The sequence below is a fragment of the Cibotium barometz genome, chromosome 51 (assembly GCF_041138505.1).
Source record: "Cibotium barometz isolate CiBa-2024 chromosome 51, ASM4113850v1, whole genome shotgun sequence".
In the NCBI taxonomy this organism is placed as follows: Eukaryota; Viridiplantae; Streptophyta; class Polypodiopsida; order Cyatheales; family Cibotiaceae; genus Cibotium; species Cibotium barometz.
The window spans coordinates 14,883,508-14,894,530 of NC_141096.1; positions in this window are offsets into that span (position 1 = coordinate 14,883,508).

An 11,023-nucleotide genomic window follows, 5' to 3' on the forward strand; every position below is an offset into this window, starting at 1 on the left:
GAGGTAAGCCAAAAACGGGGTAGAGGCATATCTTCTCATGAGGAAGAAAACACGCCAGTAAGAAGACCCGCTCAGAAAACCCAAGATGCCTTGATCTCATGACGCAGTAGTATCGGGGACCCAAACCCAAGGCTTCGATAACCATGGCCAAGCGGACATTGTTACGAAAGTGCTGCTGACCCCAGGGTGTTACCCTAGTTATGTTTTGATAGGTCCGCCATTTGGTCTGCGCTACAGAAGTTCCTAGGTGAGGAAAAAGTGAGCGCTCATACTGTTCTATAAAGTCTTTCTTCACAGACTCTCTTGCGTCTTGAAGGTGAGAAATCATCATGGATAAAACTAGTTCTTGTTGCCAAGCCATGAAGGAGATTAAGAAAGAAAGGAGATTGATGGGAGTAAGATTACTGTGAGCGACAAGTAAAAGTTACGACTTATATAGAGGAAGGAGCTAGCGTAACCTAGAAGCCAACGGTAACTTGCCACTGAAGTTTTATCGTCTTTCCATGATTTGTGTTTGACACATTTTTCTATAGAAGGCATTAAGAATTTTGAGATGAGGAGATAAAAGAAGCTTATAGGCTAAGTCACCTACTTTCATTGAATTCAGATATAAAGGTCACAATATCTGGGGGATAACTTCTTATCCTCCCCAAGAGATAAAGAACTTCTTTTGGGCCGTACTCGAATGAAAACCAAAACCTTGGTATCCAAAACACCGATTCTCACTTCTAAACTCATTGTTCTAAATCCTTAAAACAGGTGGGACTCCTGAGAAGTATTCTAGGGAAAGGGTCTTCCTTTTTTAAACAGAAACTTTCTTTTATTTTAGAGAGGGAATAATTATAAGATCAGAAAGGGAGATTCTTACTCCTGTATACCTCGAAGGCTGGGGAGGAATCTTACAAGATCCCACACAATCTTTGCAAGAGAGGTTTCATCACCCATTGGATTAGAGCAAGCACCTCGAGGTGACAATGACTGCAGGAGGACGTCCGTGATGAGAGAGGCTACGGTGGAGCTCTTGAGCATTGCTTGAGTTTGGCCAATAGGAAACTTTCGATGACACATTAGGGTAGGGTTTCGTTAACAAAGAATTTTGGTAGCAGAGATTGAACTTTAATGGTACCTTTCATGAATATATAGCTAACTCAAGAATGATATATAGATCCTCAAAGAGTCTTGAGTTGGCAAACAGATTTGACATAGATGTTCTATTTGTGGCAGAGAAAAAGTTGATCAAGATTGTTGGCAATAAGAATAGAGAACACCATATTGGGGAATATGGGAATTTCCCATAAGTTTGGGCCACGTGGTCAAAACTTTGGATTTGCCATAACTTGAACACCATTACTCTAAATTGTGCGCTTTAAAGCTTAATAGATTCCTCTTTTCAAGCGCTTTCCAATGATAGGTCACATGATAGGGTTTTGAGAAACTTATAGACATGTTAATCGGGTCCCACCGTTTTAGTATTACAAAAATGGGACTTGGGAAATTCCCAAACTCACGAATATGGTGTTAGAGAGGTTACAAGCATAATTCTCCGGAATGCAATGAGCTTTTACTTGGATTTCATGGAAAGAAACAGAAATAGAAACATCCACATCTTTGAATTTTTTTTTTCAACAAAGATGCAAAGCGACAGTATGAAGCTAGTAGTAACTTTTATTTTAGAGAGAAGTGCAGCCTCTACCCCAGGAGCTCACACCTTTGTAGATACAGATGGCCATAATTGTGATGGAGGACATAAACACACATATCGATGGCATGGTAGAATTATGGCCAAGTTGTATTTGCAAAATTGTGAAGTGGTTTGGTGATTATTTGTCTAGGGAATTGGGCAAAGTAGTGGTCCACCAGTGAGGGGGAAGGACATGGATGAAACTCTTGGTTTCACTTGTGTGTGGATGTAGGCCTTTGGCAAGTACATTTATAAAACATCCATGAGATCTAGAACAACCCCATTTAATCTTGTATTTGGCATGGATGCGATACCCCCCCATTGAGTTTCTAGTCCCTACTCTTCAAGTATTATAACATCATATCTTATGAGTTGTGGACTACTCTTGGTAAACTCACACTTTATGAGACCTTCATATATTTGCAAACATTCTCTAATGCCTCACATTAATGTCTTGGTATTTTTGTCACTTGCCAAACTAATTCAAGACATTCAAGTGGGTTCCAAGTTTATGTTGCTAGCCTAGGTCCAATTGGTTAATATTTAGTATTTGAAAGTAGTTGGCTTCAGAAATAACATTACACCTATGACTAGACTAAATTCCAACTATCGCTAAACCTTCACCACATTCCAGCCTATGTGGAAATGGTGCATGATTGTCTGATCCTCACCACAATTTTCTTATCCATTCCTACTACTACGGACTGCATCCAACTACCACCAATATCCACCAAACCCACCCATGAAAACACTCCACCCATAACTCCTTCTCTAACCAGTGTTCCATCTTGTCAAGAGTCAAGGAAACCACTAGGGGAAGCAGGTAACTGTGAAACCAAGAAAACTGATCCATTCCAAGTGGATCAAGAAAGGTGTGATAACATTTTGAACTTGGAAGGTGAGAAAGAAGTGGATCAAGCCTAAGAGAAAAAATCCAAGTAACATATAAGCCTAGATTGTATCCAAAAATATTCTCAAAGCTCAAGGACATTTCAACAAAAATTGAAGACTATGGATACCCAAAGCCTCTGCACAATGGAAAAAAGATAGAGGATCCACAACGCCTCACCCAAAGAAAACAAGAAGCAAGGGGCATCCACTAGAAACATAAAAATGGGTTCCAAAAGAGATCCTCAATAAAGCCAAATAGCGTGAGAAAAACATGACAACTATTTGGATTCCCAAGCATATGAAAAAGTCTAAGGAATGCCTTGGCAAGGATACAAGAGGAGTTAAAAAAGAATCTAGTACAAAGTATAAAGATCACAACCCCACAAAGTACAAATGGATTCCAAAGACACCAAGATAAGGGAAGAAAGAAACTCCAAAACAAATGATGCTCTAAGTGGTGAAGATTATCAAGAAGATCCAAGAATTTACTTCATCTCTTTAAAATAAATAAGTGAACTCAAGAGTCCAACCAAACTGACCACTCTCCTACCACAAACGAGAGAGATGTAAGGTTATAAGCACTATTGTTTGGAACAAATTTACAAATCCCATTCATCACCAACAAAAGAAGATGGTGGCATAAGAGTTAAGAGTCGAGAGGCTCAGCCATGAAATGAGCTTGTGCTTAAGACCCATAGCTTCAACTCTATTAAACTCCATGCTATGGGACCACTCCAATTGATGTTGGTTAAGTAAGCTTAGACCATGCAATGGCACGGATAGAGAAGAGGAGTTAAAAAAGAATCCAGTACAAAGTATAAAGATCACAACCACAAAGTACAAATGGATTCCAAATACACCAAGATAAGGGCAAAAAGAAACTCCAAATACAAATGATGCTCAAAGTGGAAAAGATAATCAAGCAGATCTAAGAGTTTCCTTCATCTTCAAATTAAGCAAGCAAACTCAAGATTCTGACCAAACTAACGACTCCCCTACCATAAACAAGAGAGATGTAAGGTTACAAGCACTACTGTTGGGCACAAATTTACAAATCCGAGTCGTCAAAAATAAAAAAGGTGGTGGCATAAGAATTAAAAGTCGAGAGGCTGAGCCATGAAATGAGCTTGTGCTTAAGACCCACGATTTCAAGTCTATTAAACTCTCTGCTATGGGTCTACTCCAATTGATCTTAGTAAAGTCAGCTTAGACCATGCAATGACAACATGAATAAGAGCTCTCATATGCTCTAAAGGCACTGCTACCTAAAAGAATCTTGAATGCAAGCTTCTGACAAGCTGAGTGATACACCTTTACTATGTGCATTTGGTTTTTCCATGGTATTTTGTTTTCTTCATTATGCTTGGCACGCTCTTGAGAAAAGGCCAAGCAGGGCATCAACAACAAAGAAAGTGCACCTATGCCTCTCTTGCGATATCACATTGATCATTTTTGGCACTATAGCCGACTATAGATTCTGGTCTCTTTTTAATTTATTAATGCGGATGGCTAACAAGGATTAAGAAACATTGACCCTTGACCAGTAAGGGTACACCAGCTCGCCGTTGCGGAGGGCAGTCCAAATCATGAGCCCCGACCGACATCGTCAACAGAAACACCGCCGCTGCCGCTACCACCACCACCACAATATTGCTGATGCTTATATATTAGCTCCATGTCTTGAACCAATGCACGAAATAATTACAACACGCAAACCAAATGACGAGGTAATGGAGAGAGAGAGAGAGAGAGAGAGAGAGAGAGAGAGCGAGGGCATATGCACAGTCTCCTTTATACATTACCACTTAGCTAGCCTACCCATTACTACTCATGATATATATTAGCTACACATGCAACACTAGTTGTCCTTCTCTCTCTCTCATGACAGCGAAGCTACCTCTCACGACAGCGAAGCTACCTACCAGCTGCAAAGAGCCATGGCTATTGAAATGTGAATGTGAGTATCACACACAGTGAGTATGCAAAATGCAATGCTCAAGGGTTTCTTGGCAAACTCTTTTATAGAATCCATCCCTACGTATATTTTTCCCAAAAAGATCTGGCCTTTTAACATGCCATCATTACGCTGCATAAACTAAATCCCTAAATAATAATGCAAGGGCCCCAAATCTGACATCTAAAGCGATGATAGCAAATCATCTTACAGGATAAAATCTGATCTATATTGGGTCCCGTGAGCAGCATGTCATCAACGTATAGAATGATGACAAAAAATGTGTCCTTACTCCTCTTCACATAGAGGGTACTCTTTGTTAGACTGTTGTAAAAATCATTTGCAACCAAGTATGCATGAATCGTCTCATACCATGCTCTAGGAGCTTGTTTAAAACTATAAAGAGCTTTTTTGAACCTGTATACTTTAGACTCTTCTCCTTTCATATCAAAACTAGGAGGCTGCGATACATACACCTCCTCATGTAAATCATCATTCAAGAATGTAGTCTTAATGTCCAACTGATGTACATTCCACCCATGATGTGCTACCAAAGCAATGAGACACCTAATGGTAGTCATATGAGATGATGTGGGTGCAAAGGTCTCATCATAATCAATTCCCTTTTGCTGGGCATACCCCTTTGTAACAAGTCTAGCCTTGTAGCGATCAATGCTACCATCTTCTTTGCATTTTAACTTGTAAACCCACTTAATACCAATGGCCTTGTTGCCATGAGGTAGATCTGTCAAATACTAGGTGTCATTCTTGAGTATAGAGTTATACTCATTTTGCATAACATGCATCCAATGATCATCATCCTATGCTTCCTCAACAGGTTCCTCCTCATTACATAAAGTAGAAATGAAAACATGATCCACATGAGAATAATTTTCATGATGATGAGAACCTGAACGAGTTCTACTAGGTGAAGGAGCTGCCAACTTACTATCTCTCAATGTCTGCACAAGCCATTTTGGCATACACCTAGATTCTTCTATGGTTGCTCTCTCCTCATCCACTACATTCTCAATAATTGCCTCATCAAAAGGCTAATTTGTAGGCTGATTTTGCACCTGCAAAGGCTGAATTTCAGAACTTGGTTAAGCATTCAATTTCTCTACATATGGCTGTCCTCCATTAAACAAAGGTAGGAGTGAATTAAACATGTCCTGTGAGCATACATTCTATTGTTTTTTGCATGAAAGCATGGGCTGAATTGAGTTTTCGACAAAAATAACATCTCTACTAACCAAAATTTGCTTCAGTGAGCACAACTCTACCAACTCCTTTGACATGATATGAGGAACCATTTGCACATGTGATGGTTCCTGCACTTGGGACAGATTGCAGAGATGAGAACAAACCTTTTTATGAAGTAATGTGCTTACTAGCACCACTGTCAAAGCCCCAAGCATCCGATTTTCACAACAAGACAAAGGGTTGTTGCAAGATCAGGGTGTTCAGTTTTATCCAGTTTATGTTGGACTGGGACAATGCTTGGAGAGTAAATTTTGGGGGGCAAGGTACTAAAATGAGATCAAGCAAATAATAGAAAATATGCTTGCCCTTAAATTAACCCAATATAACTTAAATTAATATAAATTAGTCTAATTAATCAAAATTAATCAAAAATATGATAAAATGACAAACAAATGATCTTTCCATACTTAGAGTGATCCAATTTATTTTTCCATAGATGCACCATTACAAATACACTAGTCCCTATAGATTTTAGATGATTCACATCAAAAATGTAATTTTACTAATTAGATTATTAATATTTACAGGCCTTCTGATAGTCTGGAAGAATTTTGAAAAAGAGATCATTAAAAATCCAACCATTGGATTTGAAATTTTTACTAACCACCACATTCTACTAATGTCTCAGTATCTACCCACTCTTTTGATCTACAAGATTGAGGATTTTAAGTGGTAGCTATTGTGGGTACAAAAAGTGGCGTATATTATAACACTTTAAAGACCTTGAAATGTTTAAAGAAAATAGACAAATATCTTAAAATTTTCTCAAAAAATCAAGTTAAGCTCCATATTATGTGAAGATCTAAGGTACAAAGTGGGAATCTCATATGAGTTTATATGTAAAAGATATTAGCATTTTATGGAATCGGTTTAAATTTGGGACAGGGTGTATACATTGACTTTGTACCTAAGAAAATAAGGACTTTTGACTATCTAATGCTTAATCAAATTATGCAACTATATTTCCAACTTTGAATATGATGTTCCAACAAAAGAACTTGAAACGAAATTCCTTCATTTACTAGGAGAGATTAGCCACTAAAGGTAAACAAATGCCTGTTTTTTAACTGTTTACAGGGTGCCTGAGTGGACAAAACTGGGCACCCTGATCTTGCAACCACCCCAAAGCGCCTACAGACGCGCACACAGACGCATTTACTCAACTAAAAAAGAAACTTACGGACGCGTCTATTTACGATTGAAGAAGGGGATTGCATTAATGATGGAAAGGGAAAGCATGATTGAAAAAATAGATTGCACTCTATATTTTCCTCTCTTTTTCCTTCTCTCTTTCATCCTCTCTTTCCTTTTCTTTTCGTCTCTCTTTTTCTCTCTTATCTCCTCTCTTTTTCTCTCTTTTTTTCTCCTCTCTTTTCCTCTATTCTCCTCTCTTTTTCTCTCTTTTTTTCTCCTCTCTTTTTCTCACTTTTATCCCCCTCTTTTTTCCTCTATTCTTCTCTCTTTTATTCCCTCTTTTTCTCCTCTCTTTTCCTCTCCTTTCTCCTCTCTTTTATCCCCGCTGTGCATGCCTTTTCTACTCTCTTTTACTCTCTCTTTTTCTCTCTTTTTCTCTTCTTTTTCTCTTCTCAGTTCATTAGTAATCTTCTTTTTTTCTTTTTTCCAGTTCATCATGTGGCCAGGAAGTGCTTCAAGCTCACCTGATCCTCGGGAATCGATCTTTCGGGACTTATATAACCTTTTGGGGCACCCTCCCAGTCCTGCGGAGTTATACGGCTACATGACGGGTACTCTAAACACCCCCCATAAGTCTGCACTATTCCCTTGAGTTACTAAACTTACAAACCATCTATGGATGGAGCAATGCAAGTTTGAGTGCATTACTCAAGTAAGCTTTAAACATGGTGAAATATGCTAGTGGGTCAATTACTCGAATGCTTTTCCTCATTTATGGTCTTCACGTGCAGGCTATTTGTGTAAAATGCTTCCAAGGGAGAATAAATTACCGACCTCAAGAGATATGGCAAGGCAACATGTGACCTCTCTTGGAGGATTAGATTACAAGCGCATCCATGCATGCGTCAACGATTGCATTTTGTTTCGTGGACTACATAAGGATGCAAGAGAGTGTCCTACTTGTGGAGAGGCAAGATAAAGAGCAGATCTCAAAACTTTGGACGTGCCTCGTAGGGTTCTGCGACATTTTTTCATAATCCCTCGCATCCAACATATACTCAAGTGCAAATCCATTATAGAGCTCATGTCATGGCATTCCTCCCATCGATGGCAAGTGGAGAACTCCCGCAGACACTCTTGCGTGGAAGCATATTGAAGACACATGGCCAAGCTTCAAGGAAGAACCTAGGAGCTTGAGACTTGGATTGGGTATGGACGGTGTGAACCCATTTGGTCTCAGAAGCTCCTCTTACACTGTATGTCCAATGATATTGGTGAATTATAATCCTTCACCCTCTATGGCAATTAAGAAAGGGCATGTCATGTTATCCCTTCTAATTCCAGGGAAACAAAAAGTCAAAAATCTTGATGTTTATTTGGAGCCTTTGATTGACGAGCTAGAGATAGTTTGGAGAGGTATCGAGGTGCATGATGTGAGTAGGCCTCCCTCGTCACGAGACTTCAACTGCAAAGCAATCTTGATGTGGACACTGCATGACTTCCCAAGCTATGGCGAGTGTTCAAGTAAGCATTGCACTTCTAATTATGAGTAGGCAAAGGATGTGGCACCCTAAACCCACCTTCAACTCTTAATTGCGTCTATTATTCACGTCTCACTACATCGGGTTACCATGCATTTCCTTTTTGTGGTCCTTCGCTTGTTGCCTCACGGGCAGACGCATTGAATAAGGTCATCTATGAGAATCACCATCGATTTCTCCCACCTGATCATCCTAGATATGTTGCCCCTTGGAATGAAGTCCTCCAACAATCACTCACAGCGGGAGATTGGATGAGAATTTGGGACGGTTCCACGACTCCTCCACCACTCGGCATGAGCCAGTAAGGGTTTGTAACTATTATGTGCTATATTGGCAAGAAATATAGATTGCCCGCTAACACCAGCTTTTGTTTAGATACTCCATCTTTTATCGTTTACCATATTGGTCCCACCTCAAGATCAATCACCTCCTTGATCCCATGCATATCTTCAAGAATGTGGCATCTACCATTTGGGAACATTTGAATGGGATGCGAGATTCCGTAGGCATAAGGGAGGATCTACGTACCACAGGGAGGATGCGTAAAGCTTGGCCACAAGAGAGACCAAATGGGCGTATTTTTTTACCTCGTGCACCGTTGAGGTTATCAAAGCTAGAGATGGTCGCGGTGAAGTAAAGGGACCTCCTTCATGCCGTCGCCTTCCTTCTAGATATCAAGCTGGCGCCCCCTAAAAACTCCCACGTGGCCATTAAAACTATTGGCCATGTGTATGGCATATTTATTATTATTTCTTTTAAAGCTCTAAAATGATGGCCACTGGAAATAATAAGGCTCCTCCTCTCACATGACGATCCACAATTTTCCACAACTATATGAGAGCTGCCACCGCAATCATCATCAGCATCATCATTACCAAGACGGCCATTCCAAACCAGAAAAATTCTCAAAACTTAAGCATAAAAGCAATTCATATTTTGCTGGTATCCCTTGTAAATTTCAATAATTACAGTCTGAATTGAGCTCTCTCCACATAAACCAGCATGTCTACATTTATTTTCACCAGAGGCTCATCAAAACCCATTATTGATATCCACATGCTCATCCACCTCTTATTTACACACATCTCAGACACCCTCTTGATGACTAAAAAGCTCATACAAATAAAAACTCCAAGTCTCCAGTAGCTGTTCCGAAGAAAAATGCATTCACTGACTCACTCCAAAGCCATTCCGTCTGTACACTTGCCAGGGCATTCAGGGCAAAATTTATTTGCAAACCATCCACACCATATGTACACTGACTCAAAACAGCTTTACAGAAAAAAACCTGACATACTTTGCCCAACCCCCAGCCTGCTGAATCATTCATGATCAGCAGTAAAAAGCATTTCAAGACCTAAATCCATATCTAAAAACTGTCTTTCATCTGGAATCACATATTCAGACACTGCATCCTGTATAATCACCATCAAACGTGCATAATACTTCTTCAGCCTGTATCCATTTACCCTGGAAGCATGTAAAGTCCCATCTAAATCTGCCAATTGATAGGTGCCATTTGCAAATCCTTGCATCACCAAGAAAGGTCCTTCCCACTTAATTTGAAACTTTTTATGAAAGGCATTATCCAGTCTGCTATTATAGCGTAATACCAGATCATCCTTCATAATTCCTTTGCTTTTAATCTTCTTGTTGAACTTCTCCAGCGTCCTTGCCTGCATATCTTCATAATGCTTCAAAACATTATCCCTGTTCAGCTGTGCTTCTTGTAAATATAATAGCCGCTCTTTAAGGGCATCTTTAGGCTCTTCCAAAAGCTTTTCCAACATTTTAACAGCTGGTATTTCCACCTCAATAGGCAATAAGGCTTCTTTCCCATAAACAAGATGAAATGGAGTGAAACCCGTACCAGTTTTAATTGCTGTCCTGTATGTCCACAAGGCAGCAGGCAACTCCAGATCTCGATTCTTGCCTTGTTGCTCTGTCACCTTAGATAAAATCTTGATCAATTCACTATTGAAACGCTCATTCAGGCCATTACACTGTGGATAGTAAGGTGTGGTAAAGCTGCGACGACTGATCTTCATTTTTGTACACAAATAATCCATAAGCTCTGCTTTGAAACCTGGACCCTGATCAGATAGCAATTCCAATGGCACACCAAACTTACAGCAGATATCTTGATATACAAACTTTGCTACCTCCTTATTAGCAGTAATTTGTTTCACTGCCTTTGCTTCCGTCCATCTAGAAAGGTAATCAACTGCAGTCAAAATGTAACACTTCCCTCGGCTAGTAATGGGCAATGGTCCCACAGCATCAATTCCCCATTTTTCAAAAACATCATAAGCAAGAATTGTCTTCCTCATTTCAGGCTTTAATATCCGTTTACTGTGAGCTTGGCATTGTTTGCATGACCTGCACCAATGATTAACATCCTTATGTACACTTGGCCATATATAACCTTCCTGCAATACCTTATGCAAGGTAATCTTTGAGGCAAAATGTCCACCGCATGCTCCCTCATGATTTTCCTTAAGAATTTTGTAGATTTCTTCCTTCCAAGGTACCCGTCGCATTATCAAATCAATTCCCTTC